Source organism: Perognathus longimembris, chromosome 28, assembly GCF_023159225.1.
Source record: "Perognathus longimembris pacificus isolate PPM17 chromosome 28, ASM2315922v1, whole genome shotgun sequence".
NCBI lineage: Eukaryota > Metazoa > Chordata > Mammalia > Rodentia > Heteromyidae > Perognathus > Perognathus longimembris.
The window spans coordinates 44,918,994-44,930,457 of NC_063188.1; the positions used below are offsets into that span (position 1 = coordinate 44,918,994).

At 40.1% G+C, this 11,464-nt stretch overlaps 1 pseudogene; it reads right to left on the bottom strand.

The window, feature by feature from the left end:
- Positions 1–6,180: 6,180 nt before the first annotated feature.
- On the bottom strand, positions 6,181–11,242 carry LOC125343025 (annotated as a pseudogene).
- Between the last annotated feature and the right edge of the window lie 222 nt (positions 11,243–11,464).

Consider the following 11,464-nt stretch of genomic DNA (forward strand, 5'->3'; position numbering starts at 1 on the left):
CATCTAGATTTATGTATAATAAAGTTAAGGGTAGACTTGAAATCATGGTTATGTTTGTTTATTTTATTCCCTAAGTGATCAACCTCACATGTTTGTAATTAAACATATTTGATTAGGGATTTGTACCACTTGTGAAAACTTAACTGTAATACATCATGCTTTGGGAATGTTGATTGTGAACTACATTTTTAACAGATTAAACCATTCCCCTAGGATGTGTTTTTGAATGAGAACATAATATCGTGGCCCAGAATGATTGAATTGTGGTTCCTGTGATTTACATATGTATGTAGGGTTTGAATTTCTCAATGCACTGAAGGTATATACTCTGATTTGAAATTATTCATAAAAAAGTTTTTTCAAGGGAAAGAATAGCTAAAATATTTTCATACAAGAATACAGTCCTGTAAGTTATTCTAGAGTGGAGGGAAGCCAGGGCTGATTCAAGCAGTTGAGCACCTCACTTTGAAGCAGACTTGGAATCCAGCTGGTTTGTGTGAGCAGGCAGGAGTACCAATTACAAGATCATAGTAGACATTTCCAATTGTCGCCACAACTACGCTGGGCCATTTTACTGGTGGTGGGTGAAAATAGCAATGATTGTCATTGCAGCATGCACAACTTGTATGTAAACTGTTGGGGAGAATAAACAAAAAGTAAAAAAAAGTGTAACAACTGATAAATACATCCTTTTATATAGGAGAAAACAACTGGTATAAGGAAGTTTCTGGTTTAAAAATTAGTGAGCTGTGCCCATTTGTGTGTTTTTTGTGTGTGTATGTGTGTGTGTGTGTGTGTGTGTGTGTGTGTTCATTCTAGTCTTGTTACTTGAACTCAGGAAGTGGGTACTATCATTGAGCTTTTGTTTCAGGCCATTATTCTACCAGTTAGGACACTGCTCCACTTCTGGGATTTTTGGGTAGTTTATTAGATGTAAGAGTATCACTGACTTTTCTGCCAAACTGTGAGTTTTCTTCAAACTGTGATCCTCAGATCCACAGCCTTGTAAGTAGCTAGGATCACAGGTGTGAGCCACCAGTACCCAGCCATTCTTTTTTTTAATTTTTATTTATTTTTATTTTTTATTTTTTTGGCCAGTCCTGGGCCTTGGACTCAGGGCCTGAGCACTGTCCCTGGCTTCTTTTTGCTCAAGGCTAGTACTCTGCCACTTGAGCCACAGCGCCACTTCTGGCCGTTTTCTGTATATGTGGTGTTGGGGAATCGAACCCAGGGCTTCATGTATATGAGGCAGGCACTCTTGCCACTAGGCCATATCCCCAGCCCAGCCACCAGCCCAGCCATTTGTTTTTTAACAGGTAGCACTTGAAGAGAATCTGCATGGCACATGTGTGACTGCCACAATATGCTTTGAAGACAGACAACAAAGTTCTGGATATGCCACAGGAGACGTCATAATCAAGCTAACGACCTTGGTAGGAATGGAAGGTCTGGGCTCTACACAGGGTTGGTCCAGAAAGCTCCAGTGAATGAGTGTGTGTGTGTGTGTGTGTGTGTGTGTGTGTGTGTGTGGCGACTTCTTCCAGCCAGATTTCTTAAGAGACATGTCTTGCCCTGCCTATAAAAGGAAAACACTTATAGTTAGAATACATAGGCATAGTTTAGTAAATGGAATAAATGCCAGTTAGGTAAAAGTATTCATTACAGTTTTTATTTATTTTTTAAGTTTATCTTATTTTTTATTCATCTCTTCTTTATTTTACAGCAGTTTTTTAATATGAACATTATCACTTTTCCCCTTTAAAAAAGCTGCTAATTGGATTTTACTCATTCTTAGGAAAATGTGAATTATATTGGAAAAAGTAGGTTAAAAAATAATATCAGCCAGGTGTCAATGGCTCATGCTGAAATCCTAGGTAGTCAAGAGGCTAATACTTGAAGAATCAAAGTTCAAAGCCAGCACAGGATGAAATGTCCATGAGACTCCACTTCCAAGAAAAAAAGCTCTGCCAGAGGTGCAGCTCAAATGGTAGAGTACCAGCTATAAGAAAGTAAGCTGAGAAAGTGCACAAGGCCCTGAGTTCAAGTCCTAAGGCCAGCACAAAAGGAGAAAAAAGATAATGCACATTTTCACAAATAGAAGCCAACAACTTTGAGTTCCATTTTCAATATTGTAACTGCCTCGGTAATGCTATGAAGGTAAGATATTAGGATAGAGAGCCTAACTTGAAAGAAAAATCAAGGGCCTGTAGTAATTTAATGCCTAAACAAATGCATTTTATCAATTGGTTTATGTGTCTCCTTGTAGAAAAATACCCTTTTTGAAAATCTGATGAGCTATTTCTTAATTTATAGTTTAAAAAGCTAAACAACACTAGATTAATCACTTTTTTGGTGAGAGGTGGAACAGATAATTACTATTGCTACATATGTAGAGTAGGATGGGTTTTCAAAATATTAGGTTTCAATATAAATAGAATGAAATAGCTGTTAGCATTTGAGGTGAGAGGAAATGTGTAGGTTTTTTATTGAGGTTTTCTTGAATTACTGGACCATCAGATGTGTTCTATCAAAAGATTAATGGTATGTGTAAATGGCCTTACCAAAGTCTACTCAATAAACACTGCTCACAAACAAAAATATCAGTAATTTTGTAAGACAGCACTATATTGAGAAATGTATGTGGGAATACTCAATAATAATAATAATAGATTGTTTTAAAACAATCCATTCCAGACTCCAACTCAGGTGCAGAGAAATGTGGTGTGCTCAGTCTTCATTATGGTGTGATATCCACTCACTGTGGACACTATGAAAAAATGGAAAGAACATACTCCATGGTCTTTGAGGATGTTATTTTGAACTTTACTTGATCTGGAGCATGGGATTTATAGAGTCCTTCTAAGAATAAATTTTATCGATATGTGATACTACCATGAAGAAGCTTAATTCTACAGAGAATACGTGGGAAATGTGAACATTGAAGATCAACCCACAAATATCATCAGTTTGTTACAGATGTATGGAAAGACAGGTAAAGTAAAAAAAAAACTTAACGCCATTGTGGAGAAAGTTTACCTCTATTCCAAATGTTAATATACAAGAAAATATGTTGAAATGAAAGCATGTGAATGCATTTTGCTTGGGAATTTTTCAGGTTTTATTTATCTGTTATTAGGCCATGCCATCCTAACCCACTGTGGATAGAAATTATGTGAACATGAAGAGTTTACAAAGGAGCAATACAAATGTAGACTCTGTGGGAAAACTTTCATTTCCCTCACCAGTATTTGAGGATACATGTCATCTCACGATGTACATGAACCTTATGAATGTAAGGTGTTGAAAGCTTTGATTTTTTCTACTTTAATTTCCTACATGTCAGCAGACTCACACAAGGAAAATATCTTATGAATGCAAACAATATGCAAAGGCTATAGTTTGTTCTCGTACATATCAAATAAAGGGAGGAACTTAAACTGTAGGAAAATGTGATATGAATGTAAACAACATGGTAATGCTCTTAGTTTTTCCAGCTCTTTTCAAATACATAAAAGTATTCTTGACGGAAAAAAAAAAACAAACTATGACTGGAAACACTGTTGAAGCCTTCACATGTCATCATTATATAATTATGATTACATAAAAGGACTTACAGTGGGGGAAAGCACTGTACTTGTAAACGGTGTGGTAGGTTTATACATCCTTTAGAATACATGAAAGAACTCAAACTACATAATCCTTTTAAGAATGTACAAAACCGGAAAAGAATTACAGCAAAGTTGCAGATATATTAAGAGTATAGTAAAGGCTTCAGTCATCAAAGACACTTTTTTTTTTTTTTTTTTTTTTTTTTTTGCACCAGTTCTGGGCCTTGGACTCAGGGCCTGAGTACTGTCCTGGCTTATTTTTGCTCAAGGCTAGCACTCCACCACTTGAGCCACAGCATCACTTCTGGCTTTTTTCTATATATGTGGTGCTGAGGAATTGAACCCAGGGCTTCATGTATACGAGGCAAGCACTCTTAACACTAGGCTATATTTCCGGCCCCCACCAAAGACACTTTTCATTATATGAAAGAACTCATGCTGGAAGAAAGAAGTATGAATGTAAACAATATAGTTAAACCTTCAAATATGGTATTTCCTTTCAATGACATGCAAGTACTCATACTGGAGAAAACCCCTACAAATATAAAAGTATTATGAAGCCCTCAGCTATCACAGATAACTCTGAGCACATGAATGAATTCATAGTGCAGAAAAGCCCTATGAATACAAACAATGTCATACAGCCTCTACACATCACATATACCCTTGCTTAAATGAAAGGCATCACCCTGGAGAGGAAAGCTATAAATCAATGATATGTAAAACTTTTGGGAATGTCATAGTTGCCTTCAGTGACATAAAATCTCATACAGGAGAGAAGCCCTTTGTGTGAAAAGAATGCACTAAAACCATTGACCCATCCAGTTTCCTAAAGATGGATGTTAATAACTTCCTGAAAGAAAGAGCTTGTGTAAAATATTAAATATTTGACCAAATTTTAATATGATTGTATATGCCAAATGAATACAAATTCTGTCCAAAAGCAAATTATAAATTACTGTATGATGAAATGGCTTTAAAGATCATTAATTTTTATGCAGCAATAATATATTAAGAGACAACCCTGAGAATATTGATATAGTAATAATAAATCGTTGATATAATAACATAGGATTCAAATATGAATAAAAATACCAGAAGACACATATTTTCAGAGCCTACAACCAGTTTGGCTGCTGGATTCTACAATAACTTTAAACAAGAACCAATGCTAATATTCCACAAAGTAATCCATAAAGTAGAAAGAGGAGGAACACTGCCAAACCTACGTTACGGAGCTAAAATTACTATGATACCAAAAGTAGGTAAAGCTACAAAATAAAATTGTGGAACAATTTACTTGACGGACTTAGAGGAAAATTCGCAATCTGTGTTAAATAGATTTCAGCGGCAAAATAAAATATCAGGATCATATTGGAAGACTTTTTTTTGTCAGTCTTGGGACTTGAACTCTGGGCCTGAGCTCTGTCTTTCAGCAATTCAGGTCAAAGCTAGTGCTCTACAACTTGAGCCACAGCACCACTTCTGGGTTTGGGGTATTTAACTGAAGATAAGAGTCTCATGTCCTCTCCTGCCCAGGCTGACTTTGAACTGCAATCCTCAGATGTCAGCCTCCCGAGTAGCTAGGATTAAAAGCATGAGCCACTGACGCCCAGCTCATGCTGAAAGATATAAAAAAGATATCATTGATGTGAATGAATGAAGTGCCTAAATAAAAGTCATTTCCAATATTAGTTGAAAATATGAGGTGATATTTTAAATTACACTCAAAATTGGGTGTGGTGGCTAAAGCCTATCTACTTCGTAATGGAGATCAAGGGATTTTATTTTAAAATCAGCCTACCAATATGTGCAAGAGACACCATATTAACAGTCACTGGGTACACTGGCATTTGGTTATTCTACCAACAGAAGAAAGACAATGTGTTGGTGCTATAGTGTGCATGACCACAGGGAAACACAAGTTGGAAAATTAGAGACCAAAACAGCCAAAAAATAAAGCAAGACCTTATCTTCAAAAAGGAGGAGGGATGGATAGAGTTTTAGGTCAAGTGGTAGATCAAGTATTCAGCTTCAGTCCCTGAGTTCAGTCCCTAGGAACACCAAAACAAAACATATAAACAAAATTAAAATTACCTTCTGCGGGGCTAGATCTCCGGCAGGAGGTAAGCGTGAACAACGCGCACAGGAACACACGCCGGGAGGACAAGCTTGAAGCAGGTCTCATTTGTTGTTGCGCAGATCAGGAATTATATAGCCCCCAGCACCCCTACCTCCTGAGTCCTCCCCTGCCAATCACCTAGCGGGGAGTTGATGTAAGGCACTAGTGGTGGGCACTGATTGGTCCCCCGGGGGAGTGTGGACAGATTGTGGCCAGCAAGCCGGGCAGATGTGCCTGTGGGCTACATCTCCATGAGCAGGAAGTGTTCTTCTACTGCTACTCCAGTTGACTCAACCAGACCTGACCAACTCTACCCACAACCTTCATTATATCCAGATAAGAAAATTTATATCTACATCTAGATGCATGTTTTTAGAACTTTCAAATGACTATTATCAGCACAACGTTGCCTAAAAATCTAGAAATTATAATTAAAACCATATGATGTGATTATGAGAGTGTTAATAACAAGCCCACAGGCTGTAGAATTATGAGGATGTTTCTGACATAAAAATGGTAAAGAATATTAGCTGCCCACAGGGAAGCAGGATTGTAAATCTGTAAAGAGAATGAAATTAAGAGAGGCTGTGAGAGTCTGTGCTGGGATGGGCTGTTGTACAAAGTGCTATTATGCATCTATGCTATGCTATCTATATACTTCTGGCACTATTGAGTCCATAAAGAGATCTATTTGGATAAATCATGATCCTCCATCCCTACTGTGCCTTCAAATCTTCTTTGAATTAAACAGTTTGGAGAACCTAATAGCCACCTGCAACACACAGTTAATAAACGTGTTGATCTGGGTGTTGGTGGCTTATACCTGTATTTCTAGCCACACAGGAAGCTGAGATTTGTGGTTTAGAGCCAGCTCAGGCAGAAAAGTTTGCAATAGTCTTATCTCTAATTATCCACCAAAAAATCTGAAACTGATCTATGACTCAAGTGGTAGAGTTGCTAGCCTTGAAAATGAAAGTGTCAGGGACATTGCCAAGGCCCTGAGTTCAAGCCCTAGAAATAGCATGCACATGCACACACACACACACACACACACACACACACACACACACACACACACTCATATACAAAAAACACAGCTTGATACTGGCAAAAGTACAGGCCTGAGGACCAGTGAAATAGAATTGAAGACCCAGAAATGAACCCACAGACCTATGGCTACCTAATCTTTTATAAATGAGCCAAAGAAAGCATGGAAGAAAGACAGCCTCTTCAACAAAGGGTGCTGGCAAAATTGGTTAAACACCTGTAAAAAACTAAAGCTAGATCCTTATATATCACCCTGCACCAGAATCAATTCCAAATGAATCAAAGACCTCAAAGTAAAAGCAGATACCCTGAAAACATTGCAGGAAGGAATAGGAGAAACACTAGGGCTTCTTGACATGGGATGAAACTTTCTAATAAAGGCCCAGAAACAGAGCAAATCAAAGAAATGTTGGACAAATAGGATTTCAACAAACTGCAGAGCTTTTGCACAGCAAATAAAAATGGAAAGCCCTCAGATTGGGAGAAAATCTTTACTATCTGTACAACAGACAAAGGCCTCATATCTAAAATACACTTAGAACTCAAAAAAATAAGTGCTCCCCCCAAAATTCTGAAAGAATCAACTACCCTCACAATAAATGAGCTAAAGACTTGAAGAGAGACTTCTCTGAAGAGGAAATGAGAATGGCCAAGAGGCACATGAAGAAATACATCACTGGCCATAAAAGAAATGCAAATCAAAACAACATTGAGATTCCACCTCACCCCAGTAAGAATGTCCATTATGAAGAGAGCTAACAACAAAAGATGCTGGTAGGGATGTGGCCAAAAGATAACCCTACTACACTGTTGGTGGTGTAAACTTGTTCAACCACTCTGGAAAGCAGTGTGGAGGTAACTCATAAAGCTAAACATAGAGCTCCCTCATGACCCAGCAACCCCGCTTTTCAGCGCTTACCAAAAGATTACAAGTAAGATCACACTAAAGATTCCAGTGCTGGGGCTGGGAATATGGCCTAGTGGCAAGAGTGCTTGCCTCGTATATATGAGGCCCTGGGTTCGATTCCTCAGCACCACATATACAGAAAATGGCCAGAAGTGGCGCTGTGGCTCAAGTGGCAGAGTGCTAGCCTTGAGCAAAAAAGAAACCAGGGACAGTGCTCAGGCCCTGAGTTCACGGTCTAGAACTGGCCAAAAAAAAAAAAAAAAAAAAAAAAGATTCCAGTGCAACTATCTTTATTGCAGCACAATTTACCATGTAAATGAGTGCAATTTACCACTAGATGAGTGGAATAAGAAAATGTGGTACATATACACAATGGAATTCTATGTGTCTATTAGAAGGAATGACTTAGCCCAATTTTTGAGAAAATTGAAAGACTTGGAAAAAAATCATATTAAGTGAAGTGAGCCAGACCCAAAGAAACATAAACTGTATGGTTTCACTCATTGGAAACAATTAGTACTTGTCTAGGATAGTCCTAGCAGAGGAGCACAATAGCTCAATAGTAATGTACATATGATCACTTAAGATGATCCTGAGTGAAATGAAGTACGAGACTTGGAAATAAATGGTTTGTCTTTGCTGTTGTTATTTCAAATCTACACTATGAAATTATGCCTTTTCTTTTGTCTTTCTTCCCAATGGTTTTATCCCTGATGTCTCTGTAACTGACTTTGTTACAGTGGGTATTGTAGGTAGGTTTATTGGAAGTAGGGGAGGGGAACATCAAAATGGAGAGACAAAGGGTAAAAAAAGAACCAATGGAGCAGCAATACTTACAAAACAATATGCTATAAACCACTATGCATCTCAGGGGAGGGTGGGGAGGGAACTGGGGAGGGGGAGGGTGGGGAATAAAAGGAAGGAGGAGGTAACAAGTTTTATAAGAAATGTACTCATTGCCTTACATATGCAATTGTAACCCCTCTGTACATTATTTGAAAATAAAAAGTTAAAAAAAACATAGATATACACATAAAGTAAATAAACTGAGGTAATTAGAGGATGAGGATGAAATTTATTTATATAGAAAGTGATTGTTAGACATATATACAATACACAGTGTACCAAAAACATATACAGTAGCCACGTGGCCTACGCCAACGGAAATTCACCTAGGACTTCAAATGTATCATCAACAATAGAGTTTGCTTATCCTTGTCTTTTTTTTTTTTTTTCAAATTTTTATTATCAAACTGATGTACAGAGTCTACCTGATCTAGGGGAGGGAAAGAAAAGCAAAGTGTAAGATATCACAAGAAATGTATACACTGCCCTATTATGTAACTATACCCCTTTTGCACAACACCGTGTCAAAAATTTTTTTATTAATAAAAAAGAATTAATATCTGTAAAAAAAAGAAAGTGATTGTTAGATGAGAACTTAGTATTAGCACTATTTATATTTGTAGAGAGGATTGGATAAACTTCTCAGCAACATTTGAGAAACAAATCTGAGAAAAAAAGCCATATTGTTTGTGGTTGTTGCCAGGGAAGGTCAGCTGCCCCACTTTAAATTAGAACAGCTTGGATTGCAAGCATTACTGGCATGTATGAAGGGTCAAGCATGAGTTTTCATGTAAGTATACAAGAAACAGTTTCCCCTTCCAGACACAGTCTGGGAACTGTTACTGGAGTATCTGAGCTGGAGTTCCTCTTTAGAGATAACTTGAGTTGAGCTGGGCTCAGGAGGATTTCTTTTCTTTTCTTTTTTTTTTTTTAAATTACTTATTGTCAAAGTGATGTACAGAGGGGTTACAGTTACATATGTTTGACCTTGGGTACATTTCTTGTACTGTTTGTTACCTCCTCCCCTCATTCCCCGCTCCCTCCTCCTGCTTTCCCTCTCCCCCTATGAGTTGATCTGTTGGTTTATACCAAATGGTTTTAAAGTATTGCTTTTGGAGTGGTTTGTCTTTTTATCCTTTGTCTCTTGACTTTAATATTCCCTTTCACTTCCCTAGTTCTAATACCAGTATATACAGTATCCAGGGTACTCAGATGAGATACAGTGATAGTGCAGGTACAACCACAGGAAGGGGATACAAGAGAATCATCAACAATAGGAACTACGGTTTCACATCACATGTTGAAAGTAATTGCAACAGTGATATAAAAGTCGTTTCCATAACATGGAGTTCATTTCACTTAGCATCATCTTATGTGTTCAGAAGGGTATAGCTATTGGGTTCTTGTGATCCTCTGCTGTGACTAGCCTAAACCTGTGCTAATTATTCCCTATGAGGGAGACCATAAAATCCATGTTTCTTTGGGTATGGCTCATCTTCTTTGACCAAGCCTGGGCCAGACATCAGTTTCAGCTTCCTCCCTGCGGGGTCTACAGGAAGCTCCGGATTGGGAGAGGATTGGTCTTCAAGGAACTTGCGGTACGGATGTCATAGAAGAATAGAGGACCATGGCCTGTGCCTACGGTAACCAGGTTCTGATAGATGATCACACCTATGCCATCACGGGAGCAGAGGTGTGGAATTCTCTGATGACTTTGGCGCACATCCAGGAAGGAGACATGAAACTGGGAGCCCACTGCATAGACAGCTCATTGCAGTAGGACATGCACACATTTTCTTGGCTGTAGGATAGCCTTATGGTCAACAGTCTGGAAAGGTTGTCCCATGCTTTCCAGGGATGGAAGCAGCCATCCAGAGACACAGCACCCAGCTCCTGGTTCTGGCCACTGAAAGCCAAAGCCTGCGCTTTGTAGGCACTGGGGCTGGAAGACCCCGCAGGGATAGCGTGCATTCCCCTTGGACGAGTATGACCACTTACAGGAAGGTCAACACTCCTGCCGATGACAAGATTCACACCGGATGAGTCAAAGTCCACGTGCCATATTGCCAAAGTGCCATCGCGGGAGCCACTTACTGCCACAGTGTCATTTACCCAGACGATGGAGAAGATCCAGTCCCTGTGGCCTTGGCGGTGGCCCACACTCACGGGATCGAAGGTAGGCAGCTTGTAAATGGCCAGGCTATTGGGGTTTTCCCCACTGGTGGCCAGCAGTGTCTTGGAGGGATTCATCTCGATGGCATGGATGCCATTGGTAGGATAGGCATGTGCTGGGAACTGGAGCCTGTCCTTCAGGAGCGGGATGTGCGTCATCTAGCCCGACAGCACGTCCAACACTAACAGCGAGTTGCACTTGGTGCCACATACCACCTGCCTGGCATTCAGCCACTGAGAAGCGAACACCTTGTTGATGGTTCCCAGGCACAGGTGGCGAACCTTGAGCAGGTGAGGCAGCCTCAGTACAGCTAAGTTGCTCACCTGCCTCTGAAAGCCAATGGGTTCGCTTTGGCCCCATGAGCCCAACTCTCGGCCCTGCAGGCCATAAATGAACGCGTGGCGCAGCAGCGACTGCCTTGGCCTCTTGGGCAGCAGTGCGGATTCGTCCTGACCGAGCTCCTGGGCCTGCAACGAAGACGCACCATGCCTGCTGGCAGGCGCCCTCCACTTCTTGCTACCTGACTGCTGGTGAGCCATGGTGAGCACCAGAAAGGCACACACACCAAAGCACTGCTATGGCCGATGGAGGCCACAGGACTGGCAGAGGCCTGGCTTTGTTCTGGATCACAGAATTCAAAAGAAAGAGGTTGGAGTCACTGCCAACTGCCGCCACCACTGCGGTCGCCACCAGGGCTAAGTTGGCGGTGTAACGGTGGCTGGAGGGGCGGGGCCTGGATGTGGACCGCAGAGTGAGGCGAG